The sequence below is a fragment of the Triticum urartu genome, chromosome 3 (genome assembly GCF_003073215.2).
Source record: "Triticum urartu cultivar G1812 chromosome 3, Tu2.1, whole genome shotgun sequence".
Lineage (NCBI taxonomy): Eukaryota > Viridiplantae > Streptophyta > Magnoliopsida > Poales > Poaceae > Triticum > Triticum urartu.
The window spans coordinates 733,613,071-733,632,638 of record NC_053024.1 but is presented as its reverse complement, the minus strand read 5'-3'; the positions used below and the strand labels follow the sequence as shown (position 1 = coordinate 733,632,638).

General features: G+C 44.6%; 1 long non-coding RNA gene across 1 annotated transcript; it reads left to right on the top strand.

The window, feature by feature from the left end:
- The first annotated feature begins 647 nt into the window (after positions 1 to 647).
- On the top strand, positions 648 to 3,881 carry LOC125549517. Its single transcript, XR_007301367.1, has 4 exons — positions 648 to 764; positions 1,356 to 1,602; positions 2,395 to 2,633; positions 3,496 to 3,881. It is a non-coding gene; the product is annotated as an uncharacterized LOC125549517 (long non-coding RNA).
- The last annotated feature ends 15,687 nt before the right edge of the window (positions 3,882 to 19,568 follow it).

The following is a 19,568-nucleotide window of genomic DNA, read 5'->3' as shown; positions in this document are numbered from 1 at the left end:
ATGTACAGACCACAGGTGCTCGGACGCACGGCCGGCATCATGGTCGTCATAACTCATAACCCATGAGGGGGTGACGAAGCAAGAAAGGAAGGTTAGTTGACGCTTGCCGAGAATGGTGCTAATATCTCCGTTTTGATGATATAAGGGATTTACAGCATCCACATGACCATGGTCAACAATGGCCTGAAGCCAAATTTTGTTTTTGTTCAGACAAATGGTCGTGCGCTGAACTGGTAAATAATAAACCTATTTTATCTTTCATGGTGTTTCTTTGCTATCATGAGTTTGAACTAAAAGTTCGCATGGGTACTCTCTTTTTCCCCAGCCATGATTGTGAAGTGGCAAGATAGTTTCAAAATTCAGAATCTTCATTGCAAGTATACGAACTAATGTATTTTGCCCATATGTTGTTGAGTGATAATTTATATGTGTTTGCATCTCAATTGCAGACCAGCAGACCTTTCCGTCCTCATATTCCCCGGATTCGTTTTCTGCGATCGAGCGCCCGAGCGGTTGCATCTCAACGGCAGGTGCGCGCTCCATTTCAGTAGTTATACTTCAGTCCAGAAGTTTTTTTGGGCTCTCTATCTTTTTTGAGTGGTACTTCCAGTTCCCTTTACAACCGAGTTAGCTTTATACTATGAGCAGTGAGCAAGTCATGTATAAAGCAAAAACAAAATATTGGTTTGCTATCAAATGGTACATTTATTTGAACTCTAAGGGCAGGTTCAGGGTCTCATGAAGAGGGCATGTGTTTGTATTAGGTGAGATCTGAACTGATTCTGACCAATGTGAAATTAATTTTGTTGTTGATGGATCTGCAATTATTTTTATGTGCACAGAAGTTCCGTAGTTGAGAAGCCTGAGAACAATATATCACTTAGGTACAGATTCGAGCTAGGGTTTTTCATTTTCTCCTTCCAATCCATTTATCATGCGATAATTTGCCCATAAAAGACATACATGATGGTCGTCGTTGGACAGACCATATTTGTTTACTTCTACCCATAAATTTAAAGTCCTGAACATGTATATTACACATCTCTTGCAGGATATATTAATATTAAACTATGTGTGCGTTCCACTGCATTCATCTATTTAAGGCATGATATTTGTAAGCTTGGTTCAGGCTGCGCCGCATCTATCTATATAATGCACAATATTTCTATGCTTGGTTCAGGTTGTTTCTGACAACCATTGGTAATCTGTCCCTATGCCATTCCTCTTATATATACATAAGAACTGTGCACACAGATCAGAGTGTGTGTATGAGGGTCGTTTCCATTTGTGTTCTGTTTCCTTTATTGTTTTATCGATGTAAAACCCTTGACAAATTATCCATTCCTTTTTCGCAGATCAGAAGGTTTTGCAGTTGACAAGCTTACAGGTTTGAGCACCCCGAACAACGGGGTGGGCCCTTTGACCTGTGGGTTCTGCTGGTACCAAGAGAAGGAGGTTCCTTTTAACCTGCAGGAGCTCTGCCAATGGCAGCATGCTTTCCTTGACAATGACGTGGTACTGCACGTACGCAAGATGCAGCGAGTGAAATCGGCACAAGAGGGCATCTTGCAAGCAGCACCAAATCCTATATTCTGGGAACGAGTGAGTATCTCAAAGAAGAAATAATTTTTTTGATGTAGGAATATCTATAGGCTGATTATGCTTTGATGATCGTAGTAGCACTTAGGTAAAATATAAGTTCTTAGCCAGTTCAATAGTACTTTTGTTGAACAATGCTCAATTGACATTACGCTAAAACCTCGAGAATACCTGAGGGGACAAGGCAAGTGTTGTTTGTCATGACTTGTGTTATGATATTGTAAAATAGATTAGACGGAAAAGTACATAGCATTGCCATGGAATATTTAATACTTTTAGATCTGCCTGTTCATATGATGGCATCCACAAAATCCTTTCTACCATGTGGGTGTGTTTGTGTTAGAATTGTTTCACACAAATAGTCAAATTATTTTCTATGTGTATGTTTCTCCTTTTACCAACTTATGAGAAATTATATTAATGGGGCATGCTTTATTTGCAAGATATAGATGTCTTAACTTGATAAAAGGACTTTATATCGAATGTGTTTGTGTGACTGAAGATGAGGCATGCTTTATTTGAAAAATTATATTGAGTGTGTTTGTGCGACTGGAGATGGAGGATGGCTTGTGCTCTCGCTTGTGCGGTTACCATGGTGCTCCAGCCATTATGAAGAGGTGCTGTGTGCAACTACATTTATCTTGTACCAAATTACTATTCCTTTTGGTCATTTAAGAAAGCATATGAAAGTGAAACGACACACTGTCCCACATATATCTTAACTCTTCTAAAATCATGTTTCACTGCTTGGTTTGTGCTACAAATAATGTCGGTACATTGAACTTACTAAATCAGGTCAAATGTGGCTCGGTGATAGAATTAAGCATGGAGGAAGATACCAGCACCAGCCCCAGCAATAAAGACTACGGCAATGGCAACAGCAATGTGTCCCGGCGAGCGTGAGCAATGGCAGCATCATCTCTCACTCCGTGTACCTGACCAAGATGCTGCCCAGGTCACATGTCAAGGACTTCCTCTTGGACGATGCCGCCTCCTTGGCTGTTGTTGTCGTCTCCTCAAATAAGTCGTATCAGGTTAGTTCCATTGCACTGCAAATACTACCACTTCTATTGGGCAAGCAAATACAACTTGAAAGTATAAGTTGTATCAGGTTAGTTCCATTGTACGCCAGTGTCGTCTGGCACGCGAAGTCAATTTCTTGCATCGCCCATTGTTGTTCATCTGCTACTCTAACCAGTAACCATCCCTTGCTCCCAATAATTTTGAGCTCGCAAATATGACATTGGTTGCTTGATTAGCATTATTTCTTTCAAGGACAAAACTAATTGTCGATTCTTTTTGGATACAGCAGAAGGATTTTGGATGCAGACCAATGTGGTTTCTTCATAGTACTAGGGAGCCGACAATAAAAAACATGAGAATTCATCACCTATCTTTGCCACCGCAACCTGAACAAGATTTGCCAACATCTAGCTTAATCCTTCTGAATGGTTGGTAGCAGATCTGTCCTACAAGCAGAAATCCTCTACTTTGTGTTTGAATTTTCTAAATTACAGTAAAACATGTGCATACTTCAGTTTGCACAAAGAGCAAACATAGACAATCTGCTGTAGGGTCTGAGCTACTGAATATACATGTAGTAAAAAATACTTTTCCTTTGGTCCTCTTTCATGTTCAAGCTCCTAACGAAGCTGCCATACAGCGCATTTAGGCTCTGGTCAACAAGTCGGCGGACAAGTTGCAAATTCAATCATCAATGAAGGAACATAGAAAACTGAACCCACTGTTCATGATCTTTAAGGAAGAAAACACACAAGATTCGTTATTCAATCTTATCAATGACCATGTGTAATCTTAGGCTATTTCGTTATCAATAGCTAAAAGTTGTTCACAAGCCTTAGTGTGTTTTGATGTTTCTTCCATGTGGAGCTGCAGGTAGAGCTGAGGATTAAGGATTAAGTATAAACACAATGGAGCCCGTTGTATAACAACGCAGAGCCGAAGGAGATGCTATTTTATTGTTGCCTTATCTTTGTCGATGCAATCGAATATGGGTCTATTCTGGTGCCCTGTCTTCATCGTAGCGTGTGTATGTAACATGGGGGCGGCCGTGAGAATAGATCGTCTAGACTACTTTTTCTGGGCTACTAGAATATACGAAGAGACATCAAGGTCAGAAAACAATTAGGGAGGCACTAACATTATGCCTTGATTCAGATGTTGTCAAAAAAAATGCCTTGATTCAGATGGTTCCGTCGATTTTTTGCATTTATTATGGATAATTTGTATTAGTTTCTTTTTGGAGTAAAAAATGGGTTGAAATTGATATAATACAATTTTGGTTAAACTTCATTGTAGTTTTATCAACAGTTATGAGAGTTTGCTACCTCATGTTTTTTTATTTAAAATGAAGATGTTGGTATTATATGCATTGTCGACCTCATGTTTTTTTTATTTAAAATGAAGATGTCGGTATTATATGCATTGTCGACTTTGTTGGATTTACTAAAGAAAATTTATATGAAACATGTACATCTAATGTGGTTGATGTCTGCAAACTAGAATTAAGAACCCTTTGGTTACTGATCAATATCTACATCTTTGTTGTGCCGTGGCAACGCACGGGCATTCACCTAGGATAGCAAGAAATCTATTCTTTTATTCTGCTACAATTGAGTAACCAGCTTTAAAATTCGTAACTGTAATCAAATTACATATATGTTCCTATTAAAAAGAGAGAGCAATGCATGTCAGCATGTGTGTCTCGGCGTGGCGTGCCGCAGCGGATCACAATATCCTTCTAGGTACGTATGTGTTGTGTGCCTGTGTGTATAAGTTGCGCAAGCATCTCTATACCGCTCGTCGCTTATGTCTCCGTTTTCTTCTACCGTAATGTCGCCGGTAATTGGTTGCTCTATTTCTTTCCTCTCTCTAGCACACTTCTCTTTGGGTTCCATGCTTCAATCAAATCAAATCGACAACATTACGGGATTGCGTGCTGATTTTTTGTTTTTCTTTCACGGCAGTAATTAGAGGATTGTGATACAATCTTGCCCAATCTCAGAACTAAGACTCCCAGTCGACACTATATCCGTGAGATCTACCATTAAGATCCATGCAAAAAAAACAGTTTTCTCTCTCTCTCCTGTATGTTAGGTCACTTAACTAATACTTGGTTAAATTTCAGTGGACTGAGACCTAGACATACTCATTGTGCTAAGTTAGGATTGGCTCCCAAAAGTTGTTGGCTTTCTCCTCCCCGTCTATTTCTGGTGGCGCAGGGTGCGGCGGGTCCAACGGGGGTGCGGCGCTGTGTGCAGGGCGTGGCAGCGGGGTTGTAGGTTGTGACGCTGGTAGCATGGGCACTCGTCGGTGCCACAGTGGCTGTGCGGTGGAGGCGGGGCTTCTTCCTTCGGGCGAATCGTGCAGGGCAGTCCCGGTCCGATCTAGCACCGGCGGCCCGTCCGACGGCGAGGGCCGAGGCTAGCAGGGGCCGTGGGCGGCCGGCATTGTCGTGGATCCGCAGGCAGTGCTGATGGCGTGGCTGAGGTGGTGGGGGTGCGTGCGCGTCCTGGAGTCCGGTCGGGCCTTCCTCCCCGGCTTCTGGACGACGGCGTGCGGCGCTGGTGGGCTTCTCTTGGGCCCATCCTTAGCGGTGGATCTAGCCTCCTCTTCGAAGACATGCGGTTGTTGTGGCCTCTCAACAGTCTGCACCAGTAGCCGTGGTGGGGAGAAGTAGGGGTGCTTCGACAGGGCCGGTGTCGGGGATATACCCCGCGGCGTAAACCGGCCGGACTTGGCGGTTTATTTGAGATCCCGCTGAGACTTGGCGATTCACTGGTGACCCGCCCTGACCTGGCGGTTTACAAGCAACCCGCCTGGACATTGTAACTCACTGGTGACCCGACGGACGGGTTAGAGGAGCAACAAGACCCGGTGGCCCAACTGGCGGTTCATGAAGGCCGGTTCATACTATGGTGGGCCGGTTTAAGAGGAAAGGCATGACGAATATTTACCTACAAGGAATTAAGACCAAGACTTGTATCCGGTTTGTATTAGAGATAGACTAGTCCTAATCCTAATAGGACTCCACATGTAACCCGCTCCTTCAACATATATAAGGAGAGGCAGGGCTCCCCAAAGGGGGAAGCGACAAGTAAGAAGAAACAATCTTAGGGCTAGACACAAAGAGGAGAGCCGGTTTACAGCGACTCCCTCGTGATGATAATGAGATCTAGCCTCAAACAGCATGTAGGGTTGTTACCGGATGATATTTCCCGAGGCCCGAAGCTGTCTAAATCCCTGTCTTGTGTTGCGTCTGTCGATTCCGCTCAACCCCTCTCAAGCTACCACATAGATGCGCTGGCCTCACGACTAAGTCCTCACCCTAGGACATCTGCCATGATAATTCCATGACAGTTAGCGCCCACCGTGAGGTCTGCGCACAGTGGTGATGAGTTCTTGAAGGGATCACTCCCAGGGTCGAGAAGTTCGCAATTTTTCGGCTGAACAAGAGCCGGACTGGAAGGATCGATGTCGACGCCTGGTTGATCAGTCAAGAGTGAAGAAAAGTTTCAGCAGCAGTATCAATGAGAGGATCGAGACCAGAGGATTAAAATTGCCGGTCCTTGCGCCGCCGCCGGTCGCTTACAAACGACTGGATTTTTCGCTGCAGTGATCGTCCTGTAACAGAACGCCGAGACTGACGGGAATTCAGTGCACGCGTAAGTCGTCTGAAGCTGCGATCTAATCCGCCGAGTTCTACGGCTTCTCCACGCTGTCAGGTTTCAAGTCCCGAGAAGATTCGTGTCCACGAGTTACTCATCGATCCACTAGCTGCTGCCTTCGCGTGCGAACGCACGCCAGGAGCTAATCCACGTCATCACAAGAACCGAAGCTGATCATGTTCAAGCGTATCAACTCAAGGTCTCAAGTGATCCTGGTTTGAAAAAAAGAAGAAGAAGAAGAGACAGTCGACGAAACAGTCAACGAGACGGAATCAGATTTGGCCACGACTCGGAAGCGGGATGGACATTGGACACGGGCTCCGCCGCGGCAGCCTCACCTCACGGGTGTCTCTCCACGGCCACGCCAGCCCGCCAGGCCTCAGCCTCGACACCGAGCCGTCCTCTCTGCCATGGTGTGAGCTGCCTCGCCGGTCTGCCTCTGCCGTGGACCATTTTCCTCTGCAACCGAGCAGCCGTTTTGCCTCCGTCAAGAGCTTCGAGTCGCCCGTCTCGCGCTGAACCGCCCCGCGCTGAGTCGCAGGACTTCGTCGCCTCGAATCGCCCGCCGCTATGGCCTTGAGCCACCCTCGCTCGCCTCGGCAACAAGCCGCCTCTGCCGCAGCTGGGCTCTGCCGGCGCGCCCTGTACCGCAGCTCGTCTGCGCCCTCGCCCCTGAGTCGCCTCCGCTGTGGCTGTGCCTCGCCTCCACCTCTCCCTCCACTGGCCGTGCGGTGATTCGCCGCGACCCCGGTTGAGCCGCCGGCCGCCCCCGTGGCCTTCGCCGCTTCGAGCGCCGTCTCCGCGACCTGTTCAAGCCGCCCCTGCGCCTAAATCACCTCCAACGCTGAGCTGCCCGCCTCGGCTGCTAGCCACTGCCGACGGCCGGCCGCCCCCGAGTTGGCTCCGTCCTGAGTCGCAAGCCACTACATCCGAGCAGGCGCTGCTGCTCTGGGTGCTCCACATGCCCCGTGAGCTTGCCTCCTTCCGTGTAGCTATGTCTCCGCTGCCTCTTGTTTTACCAAGGCACCAAGAGTTCCCGTCAGGGGAAGATACATCCCGTTTTATTGTCACTGCTTCAGAAGCTGGCTAGCTTTGCAAGTACGTGGAGCTCCTGGAGGATTTAATTTAAGGTTCAAAACTAAAAGACGCTTCTAGCCAACAAAACACCCAATCTGAACCGCCAAGACGCCTCGTCTGTTTTTTCTCGTCGGCTGCTACTGCGAGTTGCCTATTATCGGGACGCCTCTGAGCCGCTTACTGCTCGTCTTCACCATGAATCACCTGCTGATGGTTTTCCAATTGAGGAGAGGAACCTGCCACGAGCAGGCAAATCTAATGAAGGAGGCAATGGACCGGCCGACCGGTGATACTTATCAATAATTGCTTCTCGGCCGGTTCACTATACTCGCCAACTCATCTTTCTGGTTGCCTTGTTATGACGACTGGCTCGACATCACATAAAAATACCAGGTGATATCTATCTAAGTCAGCTTCTTTGATTAACACCTATTGTTTTTATCAAAAAACAATTACTTTGGTCTATGATATTTTTTCGCAGGACCATTATTCCTTACGAAAAGGTGTTGCAAAACGGGCGTGACCAAATATTATTTTGCACTGGCGCTCATCCTGCGCAGGTTGCCACCCCACTACATCAACACACGTGATTGATTTATTGTCTGCTGTCGCGGCCGATTCTCCTGCCCGCGCCGGTTTACAACGCCGCGGTCGATTCATCTATCTGTGCCGTCTCCGATGCTGCGCTCATCTTTTTCGTCCGTCTCTCGCGGCCTGGTCTACATCAACATACCGGGTCGCACCTGTCTGCATGAGCTGTTTATTGAGCATGAGCAAGTCACAGCTTAGGTAGCCCGGTTTTTCTTTCAACAAAATGGAGGCAAATTATCATATACTATCAACCGTCGTCTGCACTGGATGGCACAATGGGCAGGCGCACAAGTCGCTGCCACTACAGTTTGGTTAACTTCAAATCGCCAGTTGGAAGGAACCATTGACCGAGTTGCTGACATGGCTCATACGGGATCATTTATAACCCGCCGCAGTCACCACAACCTTCTGTGGATTCACATCGTGCTATCAACATCAATGATATACAAGTTATGCCGATTTATATCACGATCAAATATGGAGAGTCTCAAGCCAACTCCTCGAGTCACCTTTGAGACTCGGGGGCTACGATAAACATGACTCAGCAAATCTTGCCAGTTTTAGCAAATTTAAGAACCCCAGGACGATGGAGGGAAGGATAACCCGGTCCCGGAGGCTACTGTTATATTCATGAAAATTTAAAGGCCGTCAAAAAAATTTCGGCTTAGAAAGTATATGACAGTTACAAAATCCCGGCTCAATGAAGAAGTTCCAAGAAAGGATTCCGGTTTAAGAATCCGGTTCAAAGGAAGTCAGTCTCACTGAAGCTCTCCAAATATCCGGTTTACAATCCGGTTCAAGGGAAATTTATCTGTCACGAAGCTTTGAAGCTCTCAAATCCGATTCAAAATCCGGTTCAGGGGGAAGTCTGTTCTCCCACAAAACTCTGAAGCTCTCAAATCCGGTTTAAGAATTTCCGGTTCAAATCTCTCGCAAAGTTCGAGTTTAAAGGCCGTCAGAAAATTTTCGGCTAAAAAAGGACTCCTGTTTAATATCTGGTTTAAGGGAAAGTTATCTCCCATAAAGCTTTGAAAGCTCTCAATATCCGGTTCAAAATCCCGGTTCAAGAAGAATTTATCTCTTGCAAAAAGTTAAAGGTTGCCCAAGTGGACCTGCTGCCCTGACGCGCGGTTCAAACATGGGTATCCCGCCTTATTGGCTTATCATATTATTGGTTACATGGGGGCTTCAGCTCACCAAGCGGAGTTCTGTCCATTAATCCGGCTATCACGCCACAACAAAGCTTGGGAGCTTCACACCCAAGGGGCCAAAGAGAGTTTTGTTACTACGCACAACTCAAACATAGGCACCCATTGAGCACAGCTCACAAAGTTACTTGGGGGCTCTTTGTGCAAAGCAACAAAGAGTTTGAAAGGACCCTTGTAATTGGGTATCGACCCATGGCTTGGAAGCCTGGTGTATTCACCTAAAACCCCGGGTTTACCTGCCTTCATCAAGTAAGCCACTCCTATCCAGGTAATCCTGGCATGACCCGCCGAACGTTTGACAGTTACTCTCACTGAGACCCTGAACTTGTCAAAGTTAAAACGACGATTGGTTAGTTGGAGGCCCATCTTAAAAGGCTTTGTCAAATGGTTTAACTCAGCGGCCTGGCAGCCCATGAAAAGCCTCGAATTTGGGCCTGGCAACCCTTGAAAAGCCTCGACTACACTGTTTTATTTGCCATTGTCAACATTTTTCTCTTTTGATAAATTTTATGTTGAACCGGTGTCTATTGACCCGGCATGACTATTAGTCATCAAATTAACCCGGTGTTCATTAACCCGACTCGATTTTCAACTACAAGTTGTCAGTACATAATCACTTATAAACCGGTGTTTATTGACCCGGCCTGGCTTTGGACTATAAGTCGCAAGTATATATTTGGATTGCGCCATTGGAATTATGCGCTTATAAATCATTGGGTATATTATTCAAATAGCCAACATGGTTGGATTTTTATTATGGTTATCAATAACCAGTATTATGATTAAGGTTTTCAAAGTCGCTTTAGCGCAATGGCTATCATATTGTCAATAGGATATGATTTATTCTACAATTGAAGGAATAGTCCCGAGTTGCTGTAGGCTTACAACCCGACACTTGGGAGCTACATTATTTAAGTTGAGATTACATCAAATATGCAAGTCTCATGTCGCTGCAAGCATGCACCATGACACTTGAGGGCTAATGCAAAGTCATTTTTTGCTCATATTATTGAGGACCCGACTCATCATATTATAATGAACCGGACCTTGGGGGCTACCAATTGCTCCTGTCCACAAATTCAAGGTACACAAAATTTCATCTATTATTGAAGGATCCACTGCTCAGTTGGTAAAGCACAAAGCTCTCAACCTTGTGGACGTGGGTTCAAGCCCCATGATGGGAGTTACATCATATAATGTTATTCTCAATGAAGCATATATAAAGTCCCAGCTCAATATTATTTTACTGACCCGTCCCTTGGGGGCTACAACATTGTTGCTCAAGTTTACATGATCATATTTACAAAGTCCCTACTCATTATTGCATAACGAATCGGCCCTTGGGGGCTACTCTGGTTGAAGTTTTTATGAGCATAAGCCAATTTCAAGTACCAGGTTGCTGCAAGCATGACAACCCGGCACATGGGGGCTACATATATGGAGTATTCAGTTTTTACTAGTGACTCAGATGAACAATATGGATCTTTTCAAAGTGGCAGCAATTATATGGAAACAAGTCTCAAATCATCACTTTGTTCTATTTAAGACTTGGGGGCTACAGGTAATATGGATATAAGGGAGAAATATCTTCCAATTTTCAATTTTGAGCTAACCAGATTGACCCGGTGTCTGCAACAATTATGACCCGGCGTCACCAACAATTATTAACCCGGTGTCACCAATCATTATGATCCGGTGCCATCAATATTCGTAAACCGGCAAGTTTTACATTCTTAAACCGGCTGAAGAACAGATGCGTATTTCAAAGACCAATATTTTCGTTAAGCATTGGGAGCTGAGTCAAAGGAGTTATTTCTTACAATATTTGTCTACAAGAGACCAATGCCAGCAAATTGACTCTGAAGCTGGCCTATTGACCCAGATTTCTCAAAAGAAGTATCTGAATTTTTCTAGGAGGAATGACAAGGACTCAAGGATGATCAGGTGTCGGTTTACAAGAATTCTTAACCCGGAGCACAACCTGTCAAATTTGTTCTTGTGTTTATTTTTCAGCATAAGTTTACCATGAATAAATCCAAACTAAACTTGGGGGCTAATGTCGGGGACATACCCCGCGGCGTAAACCGGCCGGACTTGGCGGTTTATTTGAGATCCCGCTGAGACTTGGCGATTCACTGGTACCCGCCCCGACCTGGCGGTTTACAAGCAACCCGCCTGGACATTGTAACTCACTGGTGACCCGGTGGACGGGTCAGAGGAGCAACAAGACCCGGTGGCCCAACTGGCGGTTCATGAAGGCCGATTCATACTATGGTGGGCCGGTTTAAGAGGAAAGGCATGACGAATATTTACCTTACAAGGAATTAAGACCAGGACTTGTATCCGGTTTGTATTAGAGATAGACTAGTCCTAATCCTAATAGGACTCCACATGTAACCCGCTCCTTCAACATATATAAGGAGGGGCAGGGCTCCCCAAAGGGGGAAGTGACAAGTAAGAAGAAACAATCTTAGGGGTAGACACAAAGAGGAGAGCCGGTTTACAGCGACTCCCTCGTGATGATAATGAGATCTAGCCTCAAACAACATGTAGGGTTGTTACCGGATGATATTTCCCGGGGCCCGAAGCTGTCTAAATCCCTGTCTTGTGTTGCATCTCTCGATTCCGCTCAACCCCTCTCAAGCTACCACATAGATGCGCTGGCCTCACGACTAAGTCCTCACCCTAGGACATCTGCCGTGACAATTCCACGACAGCCGGGGAGGGGGGGGGGGGGGGAGGTCGTAGGAGGGACGGGGGCTCCGCCGTTGTTGAGTCCCATGTCATCGGCATAGGGGGTGCCAGTTGTGGCCATGTGTCACTCCTCCCCCTTCCTCTTTTCCCAGCCTGGTGCTTTCTGGCAATGCTTCAGGTGGGACGGGCATTGTCGGTTCCGGCAGTGGTTGGAGTTGGCGGAGCTATTTGAGGCCACCCCCATTGATGTACTCAGGGTGGTCTGGGTGCAGAGCCACGGCCCTGTCGATGGGAGGCACGTTGATTGGGCGCATTTGCGCGGCTTGGGTGCGGCCGAGCAAACATGGCCTCTTGGGCGAGTGGTTGGCGGAGCGGGGGTGCGACGAAGGGGCTCAGAGCACCAAGGTACATATCACTTGCCCAATCTTTGTACTAGCCATCGGCGGCAGCGTTCGTAGACGTTGTTTCCTTCTTGCAGGCTCCGCCGCGGTACTCTCATTCCCTTCATGTTGCTCTGGGTGAAAACTTGATCCATGGGATCAGACGGTGGCGGCTATCCTGGTCCTGCCCTTCTTGGAGGCGCCGGTTTGGAGTCACCGCTCCGGCATTGGCCATCTCACCTCTCCTTAGTGGATCACCCATGTGGTGTTCCATCGGCTAGAAGCGGTTCTTCTGTGCTCATTCGTAGTATGCTTGGTAGTCGTTGGGATGGTTTGTCGGCACCTTTGTATCTTGCTTTGGGTGTGTGTATCGGTCTTCTCAGATGTATGAGGTGATGGTTGCTTTATAATATAAAGCGAGGGAGGGCTTTTTTGTCATTAGGGGATTTTGTCGTGGAGAGATAGAGAGGGCTAGAAAAAAAGAGAGAGCAAGGGTGGGGAAGAGATGGAGGGTGGTAGACAAAGTGAGGAACGAGAGACAAATATACAATGTATTCATAGGTGCAATTGGATTAGAACAAACTAAAAAGCCCGTGGCAACGCATGGGCATTCTACTATATGTATTTAATTTACAAGATGAACTGCACACCTGAACGCAGCACTCGTGCAAAGATGTAACATCTTGGTTGGCTGCTCGCGCCGGAGCATGTGGTTGGTGCATGCGACAGTGGCAGAGCAGCGTCGACGAGCGTGGCGCAAGCAGTGGCCAGAGCTGCATGGGCTGCTGCAAGCATGCCATCCAGCGCAGCACTTCAAGTATGACAATGTCCACTCTACACCAAGGTACGTGGGTACTTGTGCAAATATCTAGCATCTTCATCGACTAGGACCAAGTTATGTGTTTTCTTCTGCCTATGTCATGCGGTGATAATTTGTTCTGCCTATTGTTTGCAGATATTAGTCAGTTGGGAGATGAGGTGGTTTGCCAGATAAGAAACAGAATAAGGACAATAAGGAGCGTTAATTGGACCATGTCATGGTGAACTTGGAGCACAGAATTTTACAGGAGATGGGCGTCGTAAAACTGGGTGCTTAAGATCTAGGGAAGTATAACATTTTTTTTGAAAGCTAAGTAAAACAAGTTTACTTTGTGGGTCTAATTTAATTTTTCTATGTTCATAATTTCTCGCGTGAATAGATAGACCAAGCCGAGTAGGGCATCAACTACCTACTCATGCTTTAGTTCATTTTCTTAGTATTTGTGTTCTTAATCTTGGTTTTCACTGGTTTGTGCTCTATCCTCTCAAGCTAGATTTGAATTTGTTGTCATAGAAACAAAAAATTTATCGCCTTTAATAGTATATAGAGATAATCCAGTTATGTATGCAAAATTATGCAAGATCCTCAGTGAGGATAATTTTTTCTGAATCCCTCATCTTCCTCTGCATCCTTCTGCCTTAGCCTGATCAATTTTGATGCCGATTTCTTTTACGGGTAAGGCAAGAGCTCCACCTGCTGCTACTACGATCGGCCGCTGCCCTACCCTGGCCGAGGCTGCACATCATCGCCTACTCCACCATGCTACACCTTGGGACTGCTGGCTGCCGAAGTCGACACCATCCGTCGCCCCTCAACACTTTTTAAAAATCATGGAAAATCTCTTGGTCTCGTTACCGTGTTGTAATTTGTTTCTATGCTTTACGTTTTATTGCGTCATGCCTCCAAGACTTTGTTTTCTAACTACAGTTGCACTAGCATGAGGCTCTTCTATAATATGCAAGACTACTTCCAAACAACATACAAATTGGTCTAGATGTCCCCACACTTTCTATTTCCGATGCATAGAACCCAAACATATGCTTTTCGGATGTCTCGGATATGGAATTAGTCACTACTGCAAGCTTTGTCAACACTTCATAAGTTATATCGAGCAAGTTGATCTTTAGCAGAATAACATGTGAAATTCAACTTTTGGATTTGTTGAATTAATATAAATGTAGCATTCTTCCTTCTTGACCAATAGGTGCTCGAGTTCTTTGTCTAATGTGGGTACTGAATATATGCGAGTCCTGTTGTAGCATATGAAAGGAGCCTTGATTGTTGAGGATTTCATAACTTTATTAGATCTTTTATCATGATATATTAAATAACTTGCTCGTATGATCTGGAAGCAGATTGTTGCTTTCGCTGGTGAGCCAATCAAGCAATGGAATAACTATAAATGTTCGTTAATTGCACTACAGGTGATCTGCTATCAGATTGTTCATACAACGTGCCACAGCCACTTCTGCAGATAATATGCTAGCATGTCTTCTGATTAGTTTAGCACATGGATTGTCAAAGCTTTTTCTGCTATGTTGCTTGATAGTTCCAGCCCATTGGATTTTCACATGCTCGCCTGTGAGATGTGATATATTTGTGCATTTTGTGGTTCCTGCTATTTTGCAGACCTCTTCTTTTGTTTATAGGCTCCATGGAATAACATGTGAAATTACAATGAAGATCAGTATGTGTTTTGATGATATTTCTTCTCACTTGTTTTTAAGCTGAATCTCGACAAAAGCATCCATACATCTATTACTCTCTCCGCTAATTCTCATCTGTTACTCTCTGCTCCAGGTTCTCTTATACAACCCTCAGCTAGAACATTATGGTTATCTCCTTTATGTTTTGAAAGGCATGTAACCTTTTTTTGCTTACGATATATTCATGTATAGACAACGACATTAGAAGTGGGCTGCTACAACATTAGTGGTGCTTGCTGCAATTGTTGGTAATGCACAATATTCAACTATATTTTACAACGTGGCAATGGCTCTTGGCAATGGCTCAGGAGACATCATATCTGCTTTTTTAGCCTTTTTTTGGGGGGGGGGGGGGTGGTCATGGGCGGCACACGCTTTGTCCCCTCTGGCTGCGGGGTTGCGGTGGCGTATCGACATGAACACGTGCGGAGGGGATCGAGGCGGGCGATTGGTGAGGGACTCCTCCAATGTTTTGTGGGAAAGTACGGTGTGAAGGAGGGAGGGAGCCAGGGTGAATGTGAGGTGGACATTATCCAGTTCTAAAGGAGAGGCTTCTAGCGAGAAATGTTCCGCTACGACGGGAAATCGAGCAGGAAGGGGAGGGTCCGACAGGAAAAATGAAGGTTACGTCGGGGGGGGGGGGATTTTTATGTTCGGCCCACATGTTGAAGATGACAATGTAGATAGTCTTTGGACAACTATATTTGTCCTCCACATATGGTCTAGATTTAGGGGAGCATGGACTATCTAGACAGTTGAATTTTGGGAGCCTGCTAGGCGCCCTTTTGATATCCAAACATGCCCGGACGTATGATGAAGAGATGAGTTTTGACCTTCAAGATGATCTTAATAAAATTTTAATTTATTTATAGGCATTGTAGCGCGTAGCAACGCACGGGCGTTCTACTAGTGTACTATAGAAGACCAGCTTTTGACCTCTAGTCGCCATGGGTTTTCCTATTCGCCCCTCTTAGCGCTACTTTGGCAAACTACCCGTACCCATCGAACATCTTTGGCTTGGCACATATAATGTTTTATCACAGGATATTCAGACGCTGACCAAAACATATAAGTGTTGAACGATGTTTTCACTAGCGTTCGCTCAAGTTTCATTTTCTGAGCAGGGTTCATTGTTTTTTACGTGATTTTTTGAAATTTTGGTGAAATCAAAATATATCCCACGATATAAAAAAATGTTCATGAATTTGAAGAAAAAGAAGGGTTTGAAAAATGTTCACAATTTATTAAAATTTTCATTAATTTGGGAAATATTAATTAATTTAGAAAGTGTTAACAGATTTAAAAATATGTTCATAAATTTGAAAAGCAATTGTGAATATGTCAAACATTCAGGAATTTTAAATATTTGTATATTTGAAAAAGGGTGTTCATGAATTTTAAAAAGCTTCACAAAATTTGTACAATGAAAAAGATAAAAGAACAAAAAAAGCAAATACGAAAATACAAGAAGAGAAAATCAGGTAACCATAAAGAAACCGTCTGAAAGGTTCTACAAGCTCCCAAAAACTGGTAGACGATAGCCATATGGCCAGGCCCATCTAAAGAAACTAAATCTGTAGGGGGTAACGCGGTGTGTTCCTAACCGACGCAGCAGGCGTGAAATAGGATTTACCCTTCAACACTGTTCCTAACCGACGCAATAGTTTTGCTGCTTAAAAAAACTAGTAAGCGTGCACGTGCAACGCACGTCTCTACCATGGCATGTTTGGGCGACGACCCTAGAAGCGGTACCAGTTGAGTGCAAGGTGTTTTGGAGTAGTGGACGTCAGGGCAGCGGCCCCGAGAGCTTTGCAACTTCGACCTCGTGTCGTGTGGGTTGCAACTACTACATGCATATGGAATGCTTGTCTCTTCATCGTCGCAGGTTCTCCGGACTTCTTTCCGGTAGGTGATGGCAGAGCGGCTTGTTCGGCGGAGCGAGTCCCCTAGCTAGTGTGTGTTTGTGTGGTCGGCGTTGTGGCATTCACCACGTTTTTTGGCAGAGGGATTTGTATCTCGTTTTCCTAGCTTTGACCAATTTCGTGGAGGAGAAAAACTATTGTTTTAGATGGGAATATTAATAATATTTTGACGAGAAAGCTAAAATCCAATCGGCAGGAATTCTGCGACGGATCCGTACGACTCGGATTGCGTCCATTTCGGATCGGATGGCGCTTATTAATCTCACGATAGTTGTTAGTTTCCTTCCGTTTTCTCCACGATCCCGCAATTAATGGTGATTGGATTATGCTTTAACTGCGATCATAATTCTAGGCAACTTATTATCCTGTAATTAATGTGTTCCCGCAATTATCTTGGCATGATTATCCCGTAATAAATGGGTTGCCTCAATTTTGTCGGCTTGATTTAATTGTGCCTCCTAATTTGAACGGCTTGATTGTAATTGTGTCTCCTAATTTGAAATGTAATTAGTGGGTCACCTCCTAATTTGCATGATTTTATCAATCCTCTTCTCATCCTTCTTTCCCAGGTAAAGAATAGTGTACAAAGTAGGATTCAAACTCTCACTCTCAGAGAGCTGAGACCTCTAAACTGACCACGCTAACCAACTAGCCAAGCAATACTTGTGTATGTTGCATTTCTTTTTTATAATATATGTATAGTTTGCTTTGAATCTTTCTTGTATGTTATAATTTGAGACACCCTCTTTAGTTATCATGTCAGTTTGAGATACCCTCTGTAGTTATCATGTCTTCATGATATAGTTGTCATGTTTTCTCTTGTTAAAATTATTATGCGAAAAAGGCATTCAAATACACCCCAGAAAAATCTGTGTAAATAGCATGATAAGATACGTACTATGGACCTGATAACTTAGCTATAAACACGTGATAACTTTGACCCATAAGGATAAAAGTTGTTGAAAACTTATCGCCGATAACTCCTATGTCAATAGCATGGTAATATTTCACACCACATACCTGATAACTCACGCACAAACCCCCGTGATAATGTTTTTTACCCATGGGAAAAAGTTTTTTGAAAACATACCTCGTAACTTATATGTCAATGGCATGATACCGAACGGTCGGAAGGTAGAATTGTCCATAACTTTTTGTGTAAATAACATGATAATATAGGCTCCCGGACCTGATAGCTTAGATATAAACACCACTATAACTTTGACCCATGGAAAAAAGTTGTTGAAAACATACCACCGATAACTTTTGTGTAAAAGCATGATAAGATATGCTCATGGACATGATAACTTGGGTACAAACACCACGATAACTTTTGACCCGTGGGAAAGTGTTATTGAAAACATACTCTGTAAATAACATGGTAATACAGGCTCCCGGGCCTGATAACTTATGTACAAACACCATGATAAATTTGACCCATGAAAAAGGTTGCTGAAAATATACTTCGGTAAGATCTGTGTAAATTACTTGGTAATATACGCACAACAGAGCTGATGCCTTACTTAGCTCAGGCATGATAACTTTTGATCTAGAAGAAAAAGTCGTCGGAACATGCTAACATGGGATCTTGTTTCGAAGGTCTCGTCGAGACGGTTCTTTTATGTGAAAACCTTTTTTCAATCGGACCGACGGTTTGGACTATAAAACATTTTGAATTTTTTTAGAATCTTTGCTGATGTCATCTTTTCCGTTTTATATGCATGCATGCATGCAAACTTGAAAAGGAATTAGAAATTGGCTCGCACACCACCTCTATTACTTTTGGAAATCGTGCGGATGTGTTGCAATCCTCTGAAAGTGTGGAAGTTAGTCAAGTCCATATTTTTATACTTCCTCCGTTCCGAATTACTTGTCGCGGAAACGGATGTATCTAAAACTAAAAAATGTCTAGATACATCCATTTCTACGACAAGTAATTCCAAACGGAGGGAGTAGTTGTTTCAGATGGTCCACATATTCTTACCTGCCTAGGTGGTCTGACTGCTGCTACCGCAGAGCTATTCCGGTGATAAACAGGCCCGGAGAATATGAGAAAGTAGCTGTGAATAAGAAAGAAGGTACCCACGAGATAAGAAGAAAAAAAGCCTACAGTAATAACAGCAATTTAACCAGAAGACAGCATTCCGAAACTTCAGATTGTTTAGATTGAGTTTGGTACATCTTCAGCACAGTATCCAGTCAACTAGTGTACAAAACGACCGAGTATAGGATGTTGTCAAGGCGTTGTAACAAAACTGCACATCGACAGAAAAAGAAAGGCTCAGACCTTCAGATGATGACAAGCAACAGTGTACACTGGGCGAAGACAATCATGGCTAATATATCTCTGCGGTAGGCATTTCTCCAGAACAGAAGACTAGGCCATCTTCTCTTCAGAAATGATGTCGCAGAAAATGTGTAGGTACGTACTAATGTAGCATCAAAGTTTACACTGGGAAAGCAAAGCATGCAGTCAAGGAACGGACAGTCAGTAATACACTAATACGTGAAAGTAATAGACCGACGAATGGCAGGCAGTCGCAGAGCTTTCTTGGACCCAGCTGCCACCGTGATGTCAAAAAGACTATGATCAGCCGCTGCCGCGGAGGTTGTTTGGGTGCCTTGACGATTGAGCAGTTTCAGGTTAGTCAGTGGTTTCAGAGGTAGAGTGACGTACGTGTTTCATCGGCAGAGCAGAGCCCTTCCCAGGGCTGCGTTGGATAGATGTGGCACTTTTACTTTGGGTCAGTCAAGTCATACTCATACATACATGTAGCTACCTAGCTAGCTACCGACAGGGACATGTCTTCCTTCCTTCCTTGCTGTGATTCTGCTGCCGTCTTCTCGCGGCCTGCCTATGTGGTACATACAACTTGTCAAGCT